Source organism: Sinohyriopsis cumingii, chromosome 2 (genome assembly GCF_028554795.1).
Source record: "Sinohyriopsis cumingii isolate HCF-2022 chromosome 2, ASM2855479v2, whole genome shotgun sequence".
In the NCBI taxonomy this organism is placed as follows: domain Eukaryota; kingdom Metazoa; phylum Mollusca; class Bivalvia; order Unionida; family Unionidae; genus Sinohyriopsis; species Sinohyriopsis cumingii.
The window spans coordinates 48,660,631-48,672,281 of NC_142962.1; the positions used below are offsets into that span (position 1 = coordinate 48,660,631).

The 11,651-nt window shown below is 33.2% G+C and overlaps 1 protein-coding gene across 1 annotated transcript in view; it reads right to left on the minus strand.

Moving 5' to 3' along the window:
* Positions 1-11,651, minus strand: part of LOC149804795 (EH domain-containing protein 3-like) — a 35,582-nt gene that overhangs the window by 22,692 nt on the left and 1,239 nt on the right. The window lies entirely within an intron of this gene.

The following is an 11,651-nucleotide window of genomic DNA, read 5'->3' on the forward strand; positions in this document are numbered from 1 at the left end:
GTGAAAGTTGGTGGGAATTGGCTCAAGACTTTAAATACTTTTGAAAATGTTCACCTAACAGTTTAATTCAACAGAATTAAACAATTCAGCAAGTCTTTGACAAATTTTGGAAATGTATGTGTTTTAAATTGGATTTTATTTTTTTACGAGCAAATCTGCAGACATTTTAATTAGCACCTTTAGTGAGTAGAGGACTACCAACTTTGTATGGGAATGTACAGTGTATAAAGTTATTTTAATTATCTTTATTTACCAAATTAGATAGCACAATATTCCAAAAAGAAATTTAAGATGCAGAACTTTTTTTTTAGTGCACAAAAATTTATCTGAACATCAGAAAACAGTCTTTGAAACTGAGCAAAAAGTAATTTTAGTTCACTGTTTCCTACACACTACACGATACACCGTGCCATGACTAACTATATTACAGCTTTTAAAAATTCTCGGAAAGAAATATAGGTACTTGGAAAACTGAACAGACAATAGATCAGGTACTTATTCACAGATGCATAATGTAGGTCTACACAAATTTACCTTGTTGCCATTTGGCACTTTTATTGTTACCATTTCTGTCAACAGATATATGTAGAACTAAACTGAATAAATAAAGACAAAAAATAAAACTGTCCATGACTGGCATAACAGTGAACAATCAAATATCCTGGTAAACCAGGAGTCTCAATCTGAGGCATGACTTCAACAGATGTCACAGGTTGTATACAATAATTTATTTATGCTCACCTTCTGTGCTTACTCTAGTATCCTGATCCTTATAAACATAAGGATGACCTTTCAGCATGGATGCTTTGCATGAGGTAGCATAGGGTAGGTTCAATATAAACAGTCCTTTACACCATACAAGATAACAGCCATGGTGGCCATATTGCATGTCAGATCAGCATCTATTTAATTTAGGACTAACCAGACATTATATGAAGTATTTTAGTGAAAAACCTATATTTATATGACCCTCAACTCAAGGGTAGCAATAACAAGACTTCCAAGATGGCTGCCATGGTGGCCATACTGGATTTCCAACAGGCAACATTTTCATTTGGGATGAACTAGACCATGGGACGAATATAAGTGTATAGTTTCATGGCAACAAAAACAAAACTTGTGCTAATGGACAGATGGCTAATGTCTAACAGTCAACAGGCCATCCCATAGGCTCTTTTTGTCTATGGTCAGTAAAGCAATATATATAAAGGAATACTTTAAATCTTTGTTTATCGCACTAATAGACCACTAATAATTTCAACTCCCAAATTTAAAAAAAAAATGAAACAAAAAAAATCTTGCACAATGAAAAATATTTCTTTTAAATTGTTTGCTTTTTTTGTTTATATCTTTCCAAGTTAATTTAGTGAAACAAAGTGCCTGCTTTAGTAATTTTTCTCAAATCAGGCCATGTCATCTTAAGAAGCTGTATAATACAGGATCAGAAGGTGGTGACTGAAGTGATGTTTCTTGTAATCTGATGCAAAACCTAATTGGATTGCCAGTGGGTGGTTGGGACTTGCTCCAAATTTTACAATGGCAGTTAGACAAAAATAACAATAAAAATATTGAGTTTGGTTGCTGTAATTTAGTACTGCAAACAAAACTCAAACTTATTTCAATAAATGAACCCCAAACTTAAGTTGAAACATGAATTCCATACACGTGTTACCTCTATACTTGTGTTAATGAACAAATCCATACTAATATGTTCTGCGCAAATCCCATACATGTTACAAAATAAATCCCATGCTTAATGTTTTAGTTTATGAATTTCCATTAAAACTTTCCAGATACCTAGAAATGTGCAAAGGTTATACCAACACCAAAATACAATCTTTTCTTTCTATAAATTTAACAAAGAACAAACCACAAAGATTTAATCCAGTTCAGGTCCCTCCCAAAACACAGAAAAAGGGGTGATTACATACACAATCAACAATTGTAACTACATGTGTACATCATCATAGGGACAAAAAGAATGAACAAAATCAAAATCAATTCACCTCTTGGGCAGATGTCACTGATGATTAGGAACTCAGAAAATTTATGAAAATAAGGCAAGAAAACTGGATCCACAGGTTGAAATGCCTTAAGGGAAAGAAGTACAGATCTAGAAACATAAAACTGGAAAACTGTTTACAGAAGAATTATTAAAATAAAACAATCAGATCCCAAATCAAACTTTTTTCAAAACTTCTCTTTTGTTACTTTTAGGAAAATAAATATACACCAGAAAGAGGAAACAGTGATAATAAAATATAACATTGTATTTCAGTGAAGGAGCATCCCTAAAGCTCTGACCAATTCTATATGATGGGATGGGGCAGTGGAGCTTTTCACAAATAGAGATTTCACTTGAAAGATACAAATTCAATAATAATAGTAAAGACCGTTATACTATTGTCTTACTCATCAATAACTCTTTACAAATGGGGGTGGGGTATGTTAAATGCACTGCCAAGAAATCACGATCTGCATGATAAATTAATAAAGGCCATATATGCATTACTGCTTGATGGTATTAAAAGTCAAAACTACAGGACTGATTTATAAAAAGTTTCGAAATATTTTTCAGATATATTAATTTAAATAATAACTTTATATTTTCTTTATTGTAACAAGTGAAAAGTTTTTAAAATGCTATGGCTCATATTTATTTTGTTCTGATTTTGCTTTAATTAAATCTGAGCAAGATGTGTACATCCATATAACAATTTAAAAAAATTAAAAACAGCACTATAGAAAAATAAATCGACGTAACATAAAACATTCAGCTGGTGCAACTCTGAAGTACCATTGAAGAGTAGAAATGTTTTAAACCTTTAATATTTCATGTTATGGAGATAAAAATTACACATTCTTTACAATTAATCTCTGGGCCATGTTGTAATGGTTAGTGCACTCGACCACAGAGCCACATTAGGATTGTAAAAGAACTTTACATGGACCACATTTCTGAAGAATTCTACTTTCGCTTTCATGCTCAAAGCCACAAATTAACATACACCTTTCAACCAGCTAATTCATCCCAAAATCCTTATAACTGTTTTTCCGTATTTCTTCTTGCAACTGAGGATTCATCATTAAACTAAATTTTGACTCCACAATTAAAACTTAAAGTTTGTAACATACATTTATGTATGTGTGTATGTCGGCTACTGGACTGGTAGCATTTGTGTGGCCTCTAAATTTTTAACAGCATATAAATGACTACGATTTAGGGGTGAAAGATTCATTGACATATTGATGCATTGACACTTTTGCTGTAACAATACACGTATTGATACAAGAGATGGAGAATCAATACAAAATGATATTTATTTTAAGTTATTTTAGTTTTCATCAAGCATGAATAATTATTACTGGTTTGCTCTGTTATTCATTAAATATAGAATTCATCTGAAACAGCATTTTCAGTCCAAGGTACTTTTTTAAATTAGTAAAAATGAAAAAGGCGATTGAGAATTCTTGCTCACCATATGCAAATTAACACAAAGTGACATGTTTCATAATGTGCCCCCTCCCATTCCATGCTAATTATCTTAACCCAGCAGCATATTCAGCATATACTATACATTCCAAACATGTTCCATATGCATAATGAAGTACTTTACTTATCATTTGATAACCACCTTTACACTAGGTTTCTATAGGTTGCATTGTATCTGATGTAATTTGGTCAATTCAAAAGCTACACTACCGGTCTGTCACACAGTGAAATATGTTATACTGAACTCTCATTAGTGGTTAATGGCTTGTTCTGGTTGAACTTAAACAATAACAACCAATCAGAAATTAATTATCAGAAATTAATGTAGCTTATAGGAAGTACTGGCAAAGCAATAGAGAAACTTAGTGCAAAGCTCATTCATTTATATGCAAAGTACTTAAATGGAGAAGCTGTCAAAGTGTGTGGTTGCATGAATTATGCAGAAATCTGTATGAATTCGCACACTTGGAGAACAATGATGTATGAGAACTCCACATACTAGATGAAGGTACTGCATATGAAAATGTGGTTGGTGAAGTATACAATTTTTATTTAATCATTCTTGTTGTGACTTGTTTTTCAGGGAGGCAACTGATGACACATCTGGGTTCCTCAAGCATGGCATATATGTTGTTCAACTAAATTTGATTGGTACATTGTGCCCAGAAATAAGCATTATGCTGTAGTTTTGAATCTATCATGAAGGAAGTTCTACAAATGTGTGTTTAATATACTGGCTACCTAGAGGAAGAAAAAAATGTCTGATTCCCCATGTGGTTCGTTATATTTTCATCTGGCAAATACTGGCTCAGGTGATGGTGATAATGACAATAATTTTTAAAGTTATGAAGTATATCAAATTATTGCAACTGTTAAGTTGTTCATAGATACCAGTGAGTGTTTTTCAGCTCGAATAATTGTGTTAAATAAAAGTCAGATGTACATGTTAGATGGACAAAAAGACATCACAAAGGTCAATCTCCCTTTCAGCGGTATTTTAATATTAAATACTGAAAGGGTAGAATACTGAGCCTAATTAAAATCCATAATTTTCATTTTTTTATCAATCAATTTAGCCCTACGGATCATATGCTACAAAACATACATCCATATAAGGGTTAAGATAAACTGAATAAATAAGGATGAAAAAATGAAATTAAAAAGTAAAGATATTATTTAAATACTTCTGTCTGCACAAACAGAAAATGGCATTGATGGACTAAAAACCCTAATACAGCTTTGAGGAACAGATAAGAAATCTGGCACGGTAGTCAGCCAACTACTGATTCATGAAAGTAAAGTTTATGTTGGTGAAAAATCCTATTGTGGACCAGAAGTATCCAAAAGATAATATGAGAGCTCTGGAAAATTGTTCATAACAGCCACCAAGATCAGTCTCCCAACATCTTCAAGCTGACAAAGAAAGCTATACATATGCCCCTTCAGGAGGAAGCACAGAAATATATTCATACACATATAAGGAACAGAGTGTGCTCAGAAATAATTAACAGATTATTACTGATACAACTAGAAACAACACTATTTAAAGATTTTTTTTCAATAGAGCTCTAAGAAAGTGGAGCAGGAAGACAGAGACACATACTGAAGTGTTAGGTAAATAATGAACTATAACCGTTTCTCTCCCCCCCCCCCCCTTTCTACTCTCCTCTTCTTTCGGTGACAAAGGATGAAGCCCCTCTTAAGATAAAATCCTGGCAGCATCTCTTCTTAAATTGTACATAAGGAACAAATTTGGAATTTCTATTTTTACGGAGAGATATTTAACCGGTGAATGAAGGAGCTGATGGAATAAATAAAATTAGCACAGAATCAGCAAGGGGGTAGATTTCAAACTGCTCAAGTTTATCAAATTGTGCAAAATTAAAAAGTAAATTAATGAATTGGACTGGGTGTTGTCAACAGTTTTTCTTCTTCACTAACAAGTACAGTACTAATGGCTGCAGCTGTTTATTTGCATCTGCATAAGTACAACGTGAAGATTTTGTTGGTATTCTTCCTGATTCCCATGACCTGGATTTATTCTAGATGAGATTTACTTGGCACAAGGAAACTGCTTTATTTTTTACTTGTTTTGAAGATAACATCATAATGTCTTCCAAGTTTAAGTGACACATGAAATCGGTAATAAGATGTTTTCAGAGCAATCATGCCATGCAAAACAAAGGGTCTGGTGCTAAGTTAAATGGAGCCTAAAACACTGAATAAAACTCACTGACAACCAAGAGGTAGTACATTTGAAAGTATTCTGTTATCTTATCAATGAGAACAGCATATAAATATATAATAACTATATGTCTATCAGTAATATGCATACTGGAAGTACAACCAGTTATCTTGTATCTACTTTATTAACTTGCTTACAAGTCGAGTCCAACTGCAGACAACAAAAATCCTCATCTGCTGAAGTACAATGCTCCTGCAGATCAGGGTCTATGTTGTTCATTCTACTGATCACCCCAAACAAACTAAACAGACCCAGATCTTCTGACACATTATGCACGAGCAGATCTGGGTCTGTGCAGTGTGTAGTTAAGACTCATCTTACGAGTGAGTATACAAGTTAATTTACTCAGCTATCTGACTGACCTGACCCTGGTGATGTAAGTAACAGATATAAATTTTGGTCTGATTACTTGTTAGTGTACACACATTGCCTGTAGTTTTTATGAAGGTTAATTTACATGTTCTAATCATACATTTTTCAAAATAAATCATACAACTGTCAAGGTAACATCACAAGCTATACCAATAACATTGTCATAAAATAATTACTAATACTCTGGAAAATCCCAAAGTTCTAGTAAGCACTGCAACTTATTTGTGTAAAAAGAGTCTGGAGATGATGTAATTGTTGAGGCATATTGCAACTCGCATCATGTTACTTCATGGTTACGATATCCATTATAACCAAATTTGTTTTTGAATTGTTTTAAATGGTCTGAGGTCATTCATGGAATGCCAAACTCAATTCTGAAGGTATTTCAACATGTACAATACTGGCAATCTGCAAGTTGGATTGTATGTGTTGCATAATTTTTATTAATTTTAAATCAAAACTAAGCTATTAGATAATCTGTAGGTTAAACATTTTAATATCAAAATTTAAATAAAACACCTTATTCAATTTTGAAGATTTTAGCCTAAATGACAGTTAACATAACATGAATGGACAACTTACATACCTCATCGGAGAATGCACATATATATCTTTAATTTTTCAGAAAAATGTCATTCATTCAGACTGCTTCTGATTTGTATCTGAATTCAATATATTCTTCAATAAAGTTTTCTTCCACTCTGATAAGCATGTTAAAAAATGTTTGCTGGCACTCTGCCAATATTAACTGTCAGTTATTAGAATAACTCTTTTCTCTGAACTGGTTAGTCAGTGATGTCAGTCCAATAAAATCCTTTCCAAATTCAGTTTCATTGCAGTGATGGGGTCATTTTTAGTTTAAACACATAGGCAGAAGATTGTCAGCTTAACTGTTTGACTTGCCTTAATGTGGTTCATCTTAAAATGAATGCATGTAATTTCTGTCCACTGTTATTATGTCCAACATCGTGATCTGTATATGTAATTACATTTATTTCTGAGGCACAATATATCCATGGAAATAACAGTTATCTTGTTTCAAATTACTCTGAAACATGATTGACCCCTCCCCCGTTAATGTACATGTATTAGAAATAACACAGAATAATTATATAAATTTTGATCTGAACAGTAGATTGTGTGCATGCATTGCTTCTCGATTTTAAATGATCTGATCATACATTTTCAAAAGAGATCTTACAACTGTCAAGCTACCACCATCAGTAACTCCAGTCATATGATCAAACAAACAAGAGGACCAAGTGGACCTAATAGTACTCACCTGTCTTAATTGTACATAACAGTTGACCACCCACTGCACTAACCAGTCAATGTACACATAGTATTTTAAGAACACAACCTATTTAAACTATCTCCAAAACTTTATATCATTTGAAGTTACATATTTTACTGTATTCTGATAATACTTCTATCACCCGTTTTGACGAATGGATTAAAAAATTCCTTAGTTTACATTCAAGTGTGAATGTTTCAACAGTACTCAAACAATCCAACAGCAAGATAACCAGGGCCCATCTAATTTTAGATCAGGTCTGTCCTGTATTCAAAGTGAGGTGCTCATCTGGCTTTTCGAAAAAATTCTAATTTGCCTGACAAAACGATGATCACACTGATGAAATGTGTAAATATATTTTCAAGATGTTGACATACCTGTTAACATAGCACAATCTAAAACGTATCACCACTGCCATACATGAAAATGAGATCTGATTGTAATCAAACTGAAACATGGAGTTTCATGCTAAAAATATGATTTGGTACTTCTAAACCCTCTGACACGGTCGTGTTTAGAGAAAACACAATTTATAGTAATCTTCTAAAATAGATGAAGAAGAAGAAAAAAACATTTTTAGTATATGCCTGTTACATGTAGCATGTATAAACATTAAACAGTCATGATCGGAGCTGATGTAAAACTATCCCTTGGGCAGTTTAAATAGTGGCAATTAAAGGCAAAGAGGTCGGGTATAAACCACCTATTCACCTATTTAATTGGCTGACATTACCTAGTGAGATCATGTGTATTTGAAGGCTGCTGTGGGTAAGCCCATTGTGATAATTTGCAATCAAGAAGTGGAACAACCTATTAAAGGTAAATCAAAGAGATACTAGATGAGTGTACAAGAACAAATGTTATTACATATCATTGCCTTGAATGAGAATGTTTAAACCATATGTATTATATTTTTGACAAGTTTGTGAACAGCGGCAATGTTTCTTTGAAATCGGATTTTAATGTGTATATATAGAATGCAAACCATGATTATATCAGTTGTCAGATTAGTGTTCAAGTGTAATCCATTTGTAAGCCAATTTAGGAAGCATTAACTTTCAGCAAAGCCCAATAAAAATAAATTTCAGAACTCTTGGTTGACGGAGTTTAACTTTATGAAGCCTACCAGCAAAAAAAATACCAACAAAAACACGGATGATAAACAAAAAATTATAAAGGGGGTGGGGGCTTATTAATTCTTTCATCATACTGCAAACAAAAGATCAAAATATGTCAACTCAGTTCTGACCAGGATTTACTCAGAGAACCCAGCAGAGAAACTGGAAAACCAGGACCATCCAGTCTCTAGTGAGTACATTGATGAACACTAATTACACTTGTATTACCTTCAAAACCCTTTTGAACCCTATTGATTTTCTATTTGAATTGTAGCAAATGCAATATCGTGTGACAATATTTAAAAATGGGGAAATTCTGGGCATGTGGAAATTGGAACCCAGGCTTGTGGAATTTCAGTCAGGGCTTGTGAGTTTATTTATCACCAGCCCTAGGCATATGTCTAAAAAAAATCTTTGAGCACTGTTCACTGTTTTATTTTACACCAGTATATAAAAATATATCATTTGGTGTTTAAAAAAAAGAGCAGATTTTTAGACCCTTGTATGCTTTCAGTTCTTCTGTATACACAAAATTCAAAACCTGTTCAGTCACGTACTTGCCTCATGTTAATATCATGGCATGACTTTCTCAGTAATATTGATGCCATTCCAATCTTACTCTACCTGGTATAATATACCTTGTGGTAGCATTGAGTGTATAAAGTGTCGTTTAATTATGAGGAATTAAAAGCCTTAGAACACATTAAGTTATCAACTTAAATTTAAAACTATTGGATTAAGTGAATCAAAATTTTATCCAAAATGTTTCTTTTCATTCAGTTTTACTTTAATTAGGGGAAAAATTCCTTATATAAGCACTACAGTTGAAAGAATTTGAAAACTTTGTACCCTTGGACCTCTGTGAGCATGATCTGTTTCATCCTTGTTCAAACTAAAATTTATCAGTGACACCTCAGGAATAAATGTGATAGGTTCGTGGTCCTGTATTTTACCATACCAATGGCTGCTATGTTGAGAAATGTCAATGTAAAGTTTTAAAATAAATTGCCTTTCATCATAGGTTGGAAGTAGGGGAAGGCAGGGGTGGCTGCCTGTCTGCGACATTGGTACTAATGAATACTGGCCTGTGGAAGAAATGATAGATAATTATTTAAAAGAACTGGAAACTTTTTTTTTTAAATGTATCAAGGATTTATGATACATCTCCAGAATACACGTGGGCTTTCATTCTGTCAAGTGTCAAGTAAATAACTAATAAACAACTTTAGCATGTAGCACAGTTGTTGTTTATATGGTATATGTACATGTACTTAAATTGGTCTGGATTTTGGTCTGCATGAGAAAGCTATGTATAGTACAGACTACCAAGGGATGTGGTTATTCACTGGGAAATAAAAAAATTAAAATGTTCACAAATGTCTTTGCAATACATCCCAACTTCAATTGACTTGTCAGCCTGATATCTAGTTTCAAAGGATTGTTAATTTAATTTGCATTTTATAATAACACTGGTAGCCATCAAAGGTGTAAAGTTACTTTTTCTACCCTGCAAAATGGAAGTTTCACAGCACAAAAATGTGTTCCAATCATTTTGGAAAATGCACATCTGATATTATTCCATTGCTTTTATCCAAGTTTGGTGCTGACTTCCTGGTGCATTGTTTTTCTGATGATTGCAGCCTCCTTACTTTGACGAAGAGTGCATGTATGACTGAAGTCACTGCAATAGGCCAACTTTAGAGGACCAAGCAAATGCCTGTTTGTTATTGCCACGGCAATGAAACTGAGCGGTTGCATCAGAAGGAAACAAAAAAACTTGACATCTGAATCTAGCAAACCTGGACAATTTTATTTGTGATCATGGAAATACATTAAAAGTTTTGGGTTCATTTAAATTTTCAAGACTTTCAAATACCTCAGAGTAATCTGCTTGATTTTCCCAAACTTTCAAGGCCTGGAAAATGCTAGCCCATTTTTCCCAAACTTTCAAAGACCATGTGAACCCTGTCAGGTCAACAATACTGTCCAATCATTCTTTAAGTACATAAAAATTATTTAAATTGAAGAGAATTGCCTGATTACTACTTATGTCTTCAGGACCCCAGGTGGCTGAATGGCCTATAGCACTCACATTTACCAATCATGAACATCTCAACTCCGTCCACGTGGGTTTGAGTCTCTGGCTTGGCCTATGTGGGAATGTGAGAAAGAATGCTAGTATCTTGCCATGAGTTGGTGTTCTTTTCAGGGGTTTTCCAGGTTCATCCTCCACCTATTATACTGGCCACCACATATATCCTATTATGTGGTGAAAAATGGCATTAAGTCAACAATAATAACTTCTTATGTCTTCAATGCCAACATTGTTATATTTTTTCCTCATTTGTTGATTTGCATGTGCACAGTAATATGCCTCTGCTTTAAACATTTATTGGTCACTGTATGACATTATTACAATATTTTATTCAGTGTTTTATCTACAAATGGTTTCACGTAAGTCATTCGACTCATCAAGGCAAAAAACAGTGAGTCAAAATCCAAACCTATGAGTCTTATTCAAGCCTATGATCAGTTTTCAGTCATCTGTAAAAAAAATTATATTTTTTAAATACACAACAAAAATATTAGTTATATAATGTGACTAAAGCCAACAAGGCAATTCTCTTGCCAGAAACATCTGAACATTCTTTATTGGTTAAAAATCTTGTTGATGGTTTCATGTCATCAGAAATAATCTAAGCATATACAACAAGGCATTTATTGTTGACTATGTCACATTGTCAGTGTTTTCATCTGCCATTGCTGTCACAAATTACAATTTTTTTAGACCGAACCTTTGTTTTTCGTTAATCATTAAAACATAACATTGGGGTGCGTCAATTTATGTACCGGCGATGATATTTGTGCATCAAATTGGAAAAGTCTGCGTATTTTACGCATGACACATGGGTAGATAAAACACTGTTTAAGTATAAATTTTTGGGAATGCCTAATTAGCATATTTTAATGTTTGCAATATTATTAAGCCTTCATTAATTACATCTGACACATTATAAAAGTAAATATTAATATTAATGTGATGAGTGCTTGGAACAAGTTTACGCTTGTTGCTCAGCTCTCTGTCTCTTTTTGTATATCTTGAAAGACTTTTGTAAATATTGTTTAAAT